Source organism: Hyaena hyaena, unplaced genomic scaffold, assembly GCF_003009895.1.
Source record: "Hyaena hyaena isolate Hyena2069 unplaced genomic scaffold, ASM300989v1 scaffold_47, whole genome shotgun sequence".
NCBI lineage: Eukaryota > Metazoa > Chordata > Mammalia > Carnivora > Hyaenidae > Hyaena > Hyaena hyaena.
The window spans coordinates 197341-210517 of record NW_024080679.1 but is presented as its reverse complement, the minus strand read 5'-3'; the positions used below and the strand labels follow the sequence as shown (position 1 = coordinate 210517).

The following is a 13177-nucleotide window of genomic DNA, read 5'->3' as shown; positions in this document are numbered from 1 at the left end:
GCTGGCATATGGGAAGTATTAGAGGTTTGAAGAGAAAGAAGGCAGAAATGTTTGTCTTCGAGAATGGCAGAGGGAATTACTGAGGGAATTGCTGGATTATTTTTGACAGCCCATTTGAGAATACTAAATATGAATTTAAAGAGGGCTAGTTCACTATATCTATGTTAACTAATTGGAATTTGAATAAAAGCTTTAAATAAAGACAGATAACACAAGTGAATTTTGTTTTTTTCTCCAGCCAAGAACAACTATTCAGGAACAGGTATGAAGTATACAGAGAATTAAAAACAGAACTGGGTTCTAGATGCTTCAGAGAAGGAGAAAGGACAAGGACATTAAAGCCACTTGTGAAGGAATGATTATAGCAATGGATCATAGAATCCAAACTGGAGAGGGGGAAAAAGAAATATTGGAGTGAGGAGTGGGTCCCAATAAAATTTGTAAAATATGTTTTAGTAAGAATATTCAAGTAGGCGAACTGGTTAGAAACTTCCTGCTCACGCTCTCTCTCTCTCTCTCTCTCTCCTAGAAATAAATAAAAAACATTAAAAAAAAAAAAAAAAGAAACTTCCTTTGGGAGTAAAAATGAAAAGCAAATCAGATACCTGTTCTGCCTCCAGGCTGCAAGGTACCAGAGTGTGAGAACAAAAATAAAAAGCCTCCACTTAAAAGCCTAGCAGGAAAAGTGGTGTGTTAGGGGTAGCCAAGATTCAATTACAATTGACCCACTTAGACATGGATTTTTTTCTTTTTTACAGTACAGCACTGTAAATGTATTTTTTCTTCCATATGATTTTCTCAACAACATTGTCTTTTCTCTAGCTTACTTTATTCTAAGAATATGGTATATAATATGTATTATATACATACAAAATAGTGTTAGTCAACTGTTTATGGTATTGGTAAGGCTTTCAGTCAATGGTAGGCTGTTAGTAAAGTTTGGGGAAGTCAAAAGTTACATGCAGATTTTTCACTGTGTGGGAGTCTATTCATGAGACATATTGTTCTGTAGTTTTCTTTTCTTGTAATGTCTGTCTGGTTTTGGTATTAGGGTAATGCTAGCCTTCTAGAATGAATTAGGAAGTATTCCTTCAGTTTCCATCTCCTGAGAGAGACTGCAGAGAAGTAGTATAATATCTTCCTTAAATTTTGATCAGAATTCATCAGTAAACATATCTAGACCTAGTGTTTTCTGTTTTGAGTCTTAATATTTTGATTCAATTTCTTTAATATAAGTCTATTCTGAGTGTAAGTTTTGGCAGATTGTATCTTTCAAGGAATTGGTCTATTTCTTTCTTTTTTTTTTTCTTTAAATAATCTCTGTCCCCAATGTGGGCCTCAAACATACCACCCCAAGATCAAGAGTCCCATGCTCTACCAACTGAGCCAGCCAGGCATCCCAGAAATGGTGCATTTAATCTAAGTCATCAAGTTTGTGTGCATAGAGTTGTTCACAGTATTCCTTTACTAGTATCCTTTTAATGTCCATGAGATCTGTAGTGATGTCCTCTCTTTCATTTCTGATATTAGTAATGTGTGCCTTCTCTCTGTTTTTCTTAGTTAGCCTGATGAGTGGCTTATTGTTTTTATTGTTCTTTTCAAAGAACCAGCTTTTGGTTTTATTTTTTTCATTGATTTCCTGTTTTCAATTTCACTGAATTTTTTGTTCTAATTCTTATTGTTTTCTTTTCTTCTGTTTACTTTGAATCTAATTTTGTTTTGTTTTTTTAGTTTCTTAAGGTAGAAGTTTAAATGACTGATTTTAGACCTATCTTCTTTTCTGAGATATTTATCCAATGCTGTAAATTTCCCACTAAGTACTGTTTTTTGCTGCCTTTCACAAATTTTAATAAGTTGTGTTTTCCTTTTCCATTTCATTTAAATATTTTTAAATTTCTCTTGAGATTTCTTCTTTGACCCTTGTGTTATGTAGAAATTGTTTAATCTTCACATATCTTGGAATTTTCCATGTATCTTCATTATTGATTTCCAGTTTAATTCCATCATGATCTGAATGCAGACATTTTCTGATTTCTATTCTTTGAATTTGTTAAGATGTGTTTTATGCCCCAGAATGCAGTTTACCTTGATGACTGTACCATGTGAGCTTGTGAAGAATGTGTTTTCTGCTGTCATTGAATGAAATAGTCTACAGACATCAATTATGTCCAGCTGATATGTTGTTCAGTTCAACTATATCCTTACTGATTTTATGTCCATTTCTGAGAAAGTTGAAGCCTCCAACTAAAATAGCGGATTCATCTATTTCTCCTTACAGCTATATCAGTTTTTGCCTCATGTGTTTAGACACTCAGTTGTTAGGCACATAACCATTTTAGTATTGTTTTGTCTTCTTGAAGAATTTATCCCTTTATCATTACTAATGCCCCTCTTTACCCTGATAACTTTCCTTTGTCTGAAGTCTCCTCTGTCTGAAATTAATATAGCTACTCTTGCTTTTCTCTTTTTTTAAGTTTATTTACTTATTTATTTTGACAGAAAGAGAAAGAGAAAATCCCAAGCAGGCTCCCACACTATCAGCGCAGAGCCCACCATGGGGCTCAATCTCACAAAGTATGAGAATCATGACTTGAGCCAAAATCAAGAGTCAGACACTTAACCTACTGAAGGCACCCCTACTCTTGCTTTCTTTTGATTAGTGTTAACATGGTATATCTTTTTCCATCCAGTCACTTTTAATCTACATATGTTCTTTTTATTTAGAGTGGGTTTCTGATAGATAACATATAGTTAGGTCTTGTTTTTTGATCTACTCTCACAATCTCTTTTGACAGGTGCATCTAGACCATTGAGGTGCAAAGTTTTAATATAGTTGGATTAATATCTCCCTCATATTTGGTACCGCTTTCTACTTCTTGCTCTTGTTTTCTGTTCATATTTTTGTCTCCCACTCTTTTTCCTTTTGTGGTTTTAATTAAGAATTTTATATGATTCCATTTTCTTTCTTATTAGCTTATCAATTTTACTTCTTTTTTCTTTAAATATTTTAGAGAGAGAAAGCATGTGCAGAGGAGGGACAGAGAAAGAGAGAAACAAGGTATCCCAAGCAGGTTCCGTGTCCTCAGCACAAAGCCCAATGTGGGGCTTGAACTCATGAACTGTGAGATCTTGACCTGAGCCAAATCAAGAGCCAGATGCCTAACCAACTGAGACACCCAGATGCCCCATTACTTCTTTTTTTTTTTTTTACTATTTTTTTTACCAGCGTTTCCAATATATATTTATAGCTAATTAAGTCCACTCTCACAGAACACTGTTTCAACAGGTTCTATTATAACTTATAATAGCAAAATAAGCCTAATAAGCCTAATTCCTTTCATTCCTTGTATTAATATTGTCATTCATTTCACTTATATGTAAGCATATTTATATAATATGCATAAGCATACATAAACACATTGTTGATATTATTATTTTTTAAAAAGTTATCTGTTAGAGTAAGAAAATATTTATTTTACCTTCACTTATTTTTACTTTGGTGCTCTTCCTTTCTTTATAGAAATCTGAGTTTCTGGCCAGTATTATTTTCCTTCTAACTGTGAACAATTCTTGTACAGCAGGTCTACTGGCAACAAATACATTTGATTTCTGTTTACCTGAGAAAGTCTTTATTTCGCCTTCACTTTTGAAGGGTAATTTCACAGGTTACAGAATTCTAAGTTGGTGAGTTATTTCAATACTTTCCATCTCTTCTCTCTTCTCTTACTTTCATGGTTTCTGAGAAGTTGGAGGTCGTTCTTACCTCTGTAGGTAAGTTGTTTTTTCCCCGCTTCTTTCAGGATTTTGTCTTATCTTTAATTTTCCTGTAATTTGAAAATAATACACTTATATGTATTTTTCTGGCCTTTATCCTGATGGGTATTCTCTGGGCTTCTTAGATCTGTGGTTTGACATCTGATATTAATTTGGAGAAATCCTCACTCATTAGTGTTTCAAATATTTCCTTTGTTTCTTTCTCCCTTTCCTCTTCTGGTATGCAATTTTATAATTGTCTCACAGTTTTGGATATTCTGTTCTGGGTGGTTTTTTTGTTTGTTTGTTTGTTTTTGCTTTTGTTTGTTTTCTGGTGTTTCATTTCTGCAAGTTTTTTTTTTTTAATTTTTATTTTAAGTAGGCTCCATGCCCAAAGTGGGGCTCGAACTCAAGACCCTGAGATGGAGCGTCGCATGCTCTATCAACTGAGCCAGCCAGATTCTTTTGAGATGTCTTCAAGTTCAGAGATTCTTTCCTCATCCGTGTCCAACCTGTTAATAAGCCTATCAAAGGCACTCTTCTATACAGTGTATTTTATCTCTAGCATTCCCTTTTGGTTCTTTCTTGGGATTTTCATATCTCTGCTTACGTTGCCCATCTGTTCTTGCATGCTGTCTACTTTGTCCATCAGAGTCCTTAGCATACTCGCCATGGTTATTTTGAATTCCCAGTCTGATTCTTCCAGTATCCCTGCCATGTCTGGTTGCTTGCTCCGTCTCTGCCAATTCCAATTTTTGCTATTTGGTATGCCTTGCAACTTTTTCTTGATAGCCAGATACTATGTGCCAGGTAAATACATAATAAGTTAGTAAGTTGTGCAGGAGTAGTGGAAATATTGTCATCCTGCGGTTAGGTCTTGGTCTTTTGTGAGCCTCTGCCTCTGGACTGTGAATTTAAAAGGCATGTCTCAGTTTTTCTCTCCCCCTGAGGTGGGACAGGACAGTGAGAATGGGCTGGAATCTGAGAAGTCCCCTTGCCAGGTTAGGCTCTGGTTAACTAGTTTCCCCTGAGCACAATCCTTATTAAGAAAAACAGAGTACTCTGGTTTATTTCAGAATGGTTCCTTTTCCTCTCCCTCTGCCAAGGAGATTTTTTCTCTGGTATTTACTGTGAGAACCTGGTTGAGCTCCTGGAAGCAAAACTTACAAAAGTGGGGGGAGGGGGCCACTACAACTGGGTCCCCCTGCAGTTTTTGACTCAGACTTGTCCACACTGGGCCTCCACGCTGAGCCTGCAAGTCATCAATTACACCTCTGGTCTTCCTGCCCCGGCACTTATTCCCATGGAGGTTTTAGCTCATGAGCGGCTAACCTGGTCACTTGTGACTCTGTATTTGCCTATCAGTCTCTCCAATTTTGGGGGGCAGTGGTGTGCCCTGTGACCTCACTTCTCTTAGGGATTTAAGAAGATTTGTTGATTTTCCAGTTTATTCAGCTTTTCACTTGCTGTTAGGACAGAGTGTTAACTTCCAAATTCCCTTTGTGCAGAAATGCAGAACCGGAAACAGGAAGCAGCACAGATTTTTTTTTTAATGCAAAACACAGAAAAGAGGCTAAAAGTCCTAAGATGCTGAAGGAGAAAAGAGAGAATGGGTAGAAATATTATCTGACAAGCAAATGGCTGAGAATTCTCTCAAACTGACCAAAACCATCAAGGTCAATGAGAACCATAAACCAAGAGAGATTCGAAGAAAACTAAGCCTGTGTGCATTAATAGTAAACCTGCTGAAAACCAAATACAAAGGGAAAATCTGAAAAGCAGCAACTTTAAGACTGATAGCTTACTTACCAACAGAAAACAAAGGAATAATGTCTTTAAAATGCTGAAAGAAAATAGCTGCTGCCCTAGAATTCTACAGTCAGCAAGAATACATTTTAAAATGAAATTCCTGGGGTACCTGGGTGGCTCAGTTGGCTAAGCGTCCAACTCTTGATTTCGGCTCAGGTCATCATCTTACTGGTTCGTGAGATCGAGCTCCATGTCAGGCTCTGTGCTGAGAGTGCAGGGAGCCTGCTTGGGATTTTCTCTCTCTCTCTCTCTCTCTCTCTCTGCCCCTCCCCCCCATAAATAAACATTTAAAATGAAGTTGAACTAAGATATTTTTATACAATTCTCACCCACCCCACCAAAACACAGAAATTATTACCAGCAGATGCACACCAAATGAAACACCATAAGAAATTATTCAAACAAAAGGAAAATAATCCCTCATAGTACCAATAAAGTTAAAAAGTTAAGATGGAAGGACATATTCCTATTATAACAAAAGACAAACTCCTTACCAAAACCAACACAGCAGGGCAGCTGGCTGGCTTAGTTGGTAGAGCATGTGACTCTTGATCTCAGAGTTGTGAGTTTTAGCCCCATGTTGGACGTGGAGCCTACTTTAAAAAACAAAAATGGGGCGCCTGGGTGGCTCAGTCAGTTAAGCGTCTGACTTCAGCTCAGGTCATGATCTCACGGTTCGTGGGTTCGAGTCCCGCATCGGGCTCTGTGCTGACAGCCAGTTCAGAGCCTCGAGCCTGTTTCAGATTCTGTATCTCCCTCTCTCTCTGACCCTCCCCTGCTCATGCTGTCTCTTTCTCTCTCTCTCTCTCAGAAATAAATAAAACATTAAAATTCTTTAAATAAATAAATAATAAAAAACAAAAACAAAACTTTAAAAATACAACACAAGAAGAAACAAAATCTCAGTAGTTTAGATCCATTAAAGAAATGGAACTTGTGGTTTCAAACTGTGCCACAAAGAGACCTCAGTGCTCATATGGCTTCATCAGTGAGTTCTAACAATTACTTAAGAAAAAAGTAATGGCATTCTTACACACCCTTTCAAAGTTCTTCACAGTCTTGCCAAGCAACATCCCGACACCAAAACTTGACCTAATTCAGAAAGAATAAGACAGGCCCATCTCTTAGATGTGTAAACTCTTAAACTAAATATTAGCACTCTGAATCCAACATGTGAAATAACCCAACTATCCTTCATCAGTGAAATGATGAACACAGTGTAATCTATTCATACAACAGAGGACTGTACAATAGTGAGCTGAGTGATGCTCACAAACAGTAATGAACAAAAGCCATACACAAGATAATGCTACAGTGCAGACTCCATTTGTGTAAAGTCCAGAAGCAGACAAAGTGAATCACTGGTATTATAATTAAATCTATCCAGAAGGGTGAGGGGTAATGATTAAAGGGGTTTTCAGAGTTCTGGTAATGTTCTACTTCGTGGTTTGGAAACAGGCTCTATTTACATCTCCATTTAATGACAGTCAGCCACACTGTATACTTTATGTACGTTCTACTTCAATAAAAGTACTATCAAAAAAAGAAAACATTCTGTGTCAATCTAGATGGCAGCATCCATTGTCTTTTGTGGCCAGTCTGAAACTGACCAGTCTGAAAGTAGAACTTTGCCCTCAGCCTGTGGGATGATACCTGTCCTTTTGTTCATATGTAAGGGACAGACAGCTACTTTCTCCATCATCCCATTAGGGTTAAGAAGAAGGGAAGCAGAGGAAACATAAATGATCTCTGTTTCCACTTGAAACCATTTTATCTGTAAAAAAATATCCAAAAGTAGCGATACCTACTAGTTTTACTGTTCAGAAATTCATTTATTTTGAATGCCAAATCAGTAAAACTAAAAAATATTCTTGTACACCAAAGCAAGCAAGATAGGTTTCCATGTATACAGTTCAAAGTTTCTCACAAATTTTCATATTATGTTTGGGTCTCATATCTCACCAGATAGCATGCACCTTAATTTATCTCTGAATGGACACTGACTTATCAATGCCTTACTTTTGTTTAAAAAGTATTGCTTAGGCAAAATGAGAAGAAGAACAGAACGGAACAGGGAAGGTAATAAAAACCTTTGTATTTATTAGTAAGTTTTCACTGAAAGAAAGATTTGTAAAGTCCTATGTTTACTTCTATCTATAACTTTGCTTTTTTCATCTATTCTCTTTGGCTCCTTCCCACAGTCACAGTAACTGTTTTTATATCACCATGCCAAAAAATAAAGATTGCATTAACACGATCATGCCTCTGTTTTCTGCTGCCTAAACAAAGATTACAGTGTTACATTAAGATTAAAATATTACATTAAGATGTAATAGAAGACTTAAAAGCCATCCTCTGGAAACAAAAATGAGAGCTATACCTTGTTACCTTTTTGAATCTGAAAATTAAGCGATTCATGCAGAAGTGGGAAGTAGTGGGGGTTTCCAGGTTGAGATGCATCCTATCCATATAAAAAAGTTTTCATATAAACCGATGATTCCTGCATTTGCATATTATACCTTGTGTTTCCTTAGTATGAGTAAGTAACATTCATTGTCACCTGATTACTTTTTAAAAATCAGAAACATGTAACTTTACTAAATATTAAAATATTTAAAATGTATTTTACATTTATTACATATAACCAAAATTTAGTTACTCTTTTGGGCTTTCTTCAGTCATAAGGAACATTTAAAATCATTTCTGTAAATGCTGAGCAACCTCTTTGGCTATAATAGTGCATCCTTCACTTAAGAGAAAGATCGTATTTGAGATAACGTCCATGTTCCTCCTAAGAATGCTATAGAAAAGAAATCATCCTCAGGCCCACTGCGATGGATTTTTTTGTTAACAAATGGTATTCTACATTAATATTTATAAACTATGTGAATTATTCTGTAAGTATAGGAACAGAGTTCTCAAAGAGTAATTTATAGTTGTTTTTAAATTAAGCTTCCTCCCCCCCCCCCCCCCCCACCAGTTGATTTAATGTGTTAACATGGGCATGCTATTGTTCAGAGTGCTTCCAAAACCAGCACACTCACCTCTGGGGCTTTCCAAGCAGAAGTTTAAGTCGTTTCATCTTTTTTGAGAAAAGAAGGGGCTAATGTTGGAAATGTGCCCGGAACAAACTGGTACTTCTCGTGAAGTGCCACAGTGAAAGCACCCTCTCTCACAAGTCTGCCCCTTGTAGCCAAATCCAGTCCTCGCCTGCCATTCACCCTACTACTTTTTCTAGAAAGCCTGTCTCCACATTCCAGACAATCAGGCCACATAACTAAAGCATCTCCTTTCCCTTCTGCAACTCACTTGATATTAAAAAGCTGGTGCTTAGTGAAGCCGGAGAACACTCCAGAGCCAGAACAGCCAGGGTTTGAATCCCTGCTCTGCCACTATTGGCAAGTGACCCTAGGCAAGTTATTCACCACTCGGTGCCTCAGTTTCCTAATGTGTAAAATGGGACTAATAATAATATTCGTTACAAGGCAATTGCAGGCATTAAATGAATTTGCATGTTTAAGGATGCTATTGGTGTTTGCTGTCATTATTGTCTTTCTAGAAACTTCCTTTGCATATGTAAATAAAATCACGTTTATGTTTACAAACATGGGATGATATTACTCTGTAACTTGCTTCTTTGACTTAGTATGCAGTAGACGTCTTCCCAAAACCACTTGATTTCCCTAAATCGCTGTGTGATAGTTGATCCTACGGTCAACACGATTGGATTTTGCCATTTCTCCATGAACACTCATGTTTTTTCTCTTTGTGGTTTTACAAACATGCTAAGGTAAATAAACACCCTTGTATGTCTCTCTTTATGTATTAATAGATTAGATTCTCAGACACGGAATTGACTTGTCAAAGGATAGTCACACTTTTAATTTTTATTTTTAATCGATACTCCCGGAGTGCCTTCCAAAAGCACAAAAGTAACCAGGCTGCGGCACAGTAGGGAGTTGGGACTCCATGTAGCAGCACAAAGCCAGGATGGAAACAGAAGTATGCTCTTCCAAGGTCCTAATCTGAAGTGGCAGAATTGTATTTGAAGATAGACTGTGGTTAAGTTATTAGGTGCATATTGTAAGCCCAGAGCTAATAAAATAAAATAAAATTAAAATAAATTAAAATAAAATAAAACAAGGACGTGTCTAAAATAAGATAACAGTGGAGAGAAATGGAATCCTAAAAAATAATCCAAAAGGAGATGGGAACAGAGACCAAAGGTGGAGCAAACAGAAAACGAATAGCAAGACAGTAGACTCAAGTTTCACCATATCTATAATCACGTCAAATGCGAATGGTCTGAAAACTCCAGTCAAAGGATAGAAACTATCCAATGGATTAAATGAAAAAGCAAGAGCGAGTTATACGCTGTCACTTTAAATGGATCTAAACTTAAGGGGAGGGTCCAGGCCCCGGAGACCGAGAGGCGCACAGCGGGAGAGTCTGCACCCCCGAGGCTCTGGCCGGGGCTTCCTTTACCTGGTGCCTTTCCTCCCCCGGGCTCTGCCTTCCTGAAGCGCCCCCCCACCCCACCCCCAGACACACACACACACACACACACACACGCACGCACGCACGACGGGATGGGGCGGACCCTTCTCCCTCCTCCAGCCCTCTCCGCCCTCTTCCCCGCCCCACCCGCGCGTCTGGGGCCCCAGGACGTCTCCTCCCCTTCCCAGATCAGACTCCTTCCGAGAAGTTTGCTTTGAACCTTTGAACCCACCAAGCAGCGTCATGCCCCCTCGGGCGGAGGCGACCAACCTCGAAGGGCCCGGGCAGTGGGTACGGGACCTCGGAGGCGGGGCGCCCGGGCCAGGACAGTGTCTGAGGTCAGCCCTCCTCTCCGCGGCGGAGTGTCGGGCAGGGAGGGTGGGCGTACATTGCTTCCTCTGGGCTGGCCTGCCTCTCTCCGCTTCTACTCTCCCCCCTCCCCCAATTGTCTGTCAGTGGGGGATCCTTGGCGCCGTCCCCTCGCCTTCTCCAGCCCTACAGAGCCCTATAAAGTCTCAGGCATCTCCATCCATGTTGGCCAGGCCTGTGTCCAAATGGGCAATGACTGCTGCCACCTCTATTGCCTGGAACGGGCTTCCAGCCTGATGACCAGATGCTAAGCGACAAGACCATTGTGGGAGGAAATGACTCCTTCAACACCTTCATGGGGACAGGTGCAAAGTTTGCACTGGCACCTGCCACCAGCTCTTCTATCCGGAGCAGCTGATCACAGGCAAGGAAGATGCTGCCAATAAGTATGGCGGTGGGCACTATACCATTGGCAAGGAAATCAATGACCTCCTTGGTCAATGGACCAAATTCGTCCATCAGGGCACAGGTTTTTCCCCAGTTTTGTGGGGATACTTGTTCTGGGTTCCCTTCCCTGCTGATGGAACCTGTCAGTTATGGCAAGAAGTCCAAGCTGGACATCTCTATTTAGCCAAGCTCCCAGGTCTGCACGGCTAGAGTGGAGCGCTACAACTCCATCCTCTCCACCCACACCACCCTGGATCACTGTGATTGTGCCTTCACGGTAGATGATGAGGCCATCTATGACATCAATACCCAACACCCAACCCACACTACCCTTAACCATCTTATTGGCAAAACCGTGTCGTCCATTACTTCTTGCTCAGATTTGATGAAGACCTGAATGTTGGTCCGACAGAATTCCAGACCAACCTGGTGCCCTATGCCCACATTTACTTCTCTCTGGCCACAGATGCCCTCATTATCTCTGCTGAGAAAGCCTACCATGAACAGCTTACTGTAGCAGAGATCACCAAGGCATGCTCTGAGCCAGCCAACCAGATGGCAAAATGGGCCCCTTGCCATGGTAAATACATGGCTTAATGCCTGTTGGACCATGGCGACAGGATTCTCAAAAATGTGTTGCCACTGCCACTATCAAGGCCAAGTGTACCATCCAGTTTGTGGACTAGTGCACCACAGGCTTCAAAGTCGGCATTAATCACCAGCCTGCCGTGGTGGTTCTGGTGATCTGGTTCAAGTACAGCGAGCCGTGTGGAGCAGCAGCACAGCCATTGCTGAGCCCTGGCCTTGACTGGACCACAGGTCGATCTGATATATGGCAAGCATGCCTTTGTTCACTGGTATGTGGATGAGGGCACGGAGGAAAGAGATTTTTCTGTGGCTCATGGGGACATGGCTGCCCCTGAGAAGCATTATGAGGAGGTTGCATAGTGCTGAGGGAGACAAGGAGGGTGAAGAGTAGCAACCTGTCTGCTGCCATTTTACACTCTGTTGTCTGGGGCTCTTCTGCTGTGCTGTGAAGCTGTCCATTGTGGCCCTAACTTGTCAACGAAAGTGATGTCTCTTTTTTTTTTTATTATCAAGAGGGTATTAAATCATTTCTTGATTACACATGATAATGAATGACACACAAGCTCTCATTCCATCTGTAATTTTATCTGATACCAGAGTTCAGTTTAGCTATATTGCATAGGATGCGGTCATATGAATAACCAAATAAACTCCATGACTTTGCTCGGGTGACCCTTTTCATGGAGAATTCCGGGTCACAGCACATTAACTGTCAGTTCAACGACACCAAGGTTGGTGGAGACAATGGTTCCCAAGCAGGTTGCAAGTAAATTTCAGATGGAACCTGGTACCTCCCTGAAGGACTTCTGACACACGCTGTTGAGGTACCAAGATGGCTTCAGACTAGACTAACTTTACACAGCACATTTTTATAAAGACACATTTATTTAGCATCATGATCAGATGATTACATTTAGCAATCAATAGCATGGATGCAAAAAAACCCAAAAAGCCTACATTAAAATCCTTTCTTGGAATGCTCTACACTTCCCACAGAACAGAAACTAAAATAACGTGTCATACAATTAGTCACGACAAAACACAGTCCTCGATTTTTTTGCCCAGACACACACGTCTTGTCTAAAATATGTCCTCTTTGACATCCAGATGGCCAACAGACACAGGAAACGATGCTCAGCATCCCTCATCATCAGGGAAATACAAATCAAAACCACACTGAGATACCACCTCGCGCTGGGCAGAGTGGCTAAAATGAACAAATCAGCAGACTCTAGATGCTGGCGAGGATGTGGAGAAACGGGCACCCTCCTACACTGTTGGTGGGAATGTAAACTGGTGCAGCCCCTCTGGAGAACAGTGTGGACGTTCCTCAGGAAATTAACACTAGAACTCCCCTATGACCCAGCAATAGCACTGCTGGGAATTTACCCAAGGGATACAGGAGTGCTGATGCATAGGGGCACATGTACCCCAGTGTTCATAGCAGCACTCTCCACAATAGCTAAAACATGGAAAGAGCCTGAATATCCATCAACGGACGAATGGATCAAGAAGATGTGGTTTATCTACACAATGGAATACTACGTGGCAATGAGAAAGAATGAAATCTGGCCATGTGTAGCAACATGGATGGACCTTGAGGGTGTTATGCTGAGCGAAATAAGTCAGGCAGAGAAGGACAGATACCATATGTTTGCACATATACGAGGATTAGGAGGAACTTAACGGAGGACCATGGGGGAGAAGAAGGGGACAAAAATAGTTGGGGAGAGGGAGGGAGGCAAACCATGAGAGACTCTTGAATACTAAGAAC

The 13177-nt window shown here is 40.2% G+C and overlaps 1 pseudogene; it reads left to right on the top strand.

Moving 5' to 3' along the window:
- The first annotated feature begins 4424 nt into the window (after positions 1-4424).
- LOC120230789 lies at positions 4425-11763 on the top strand (annotated as a pseudogene).
- Positions 11764-13177: the final 1414 nt, after the last annotated feature.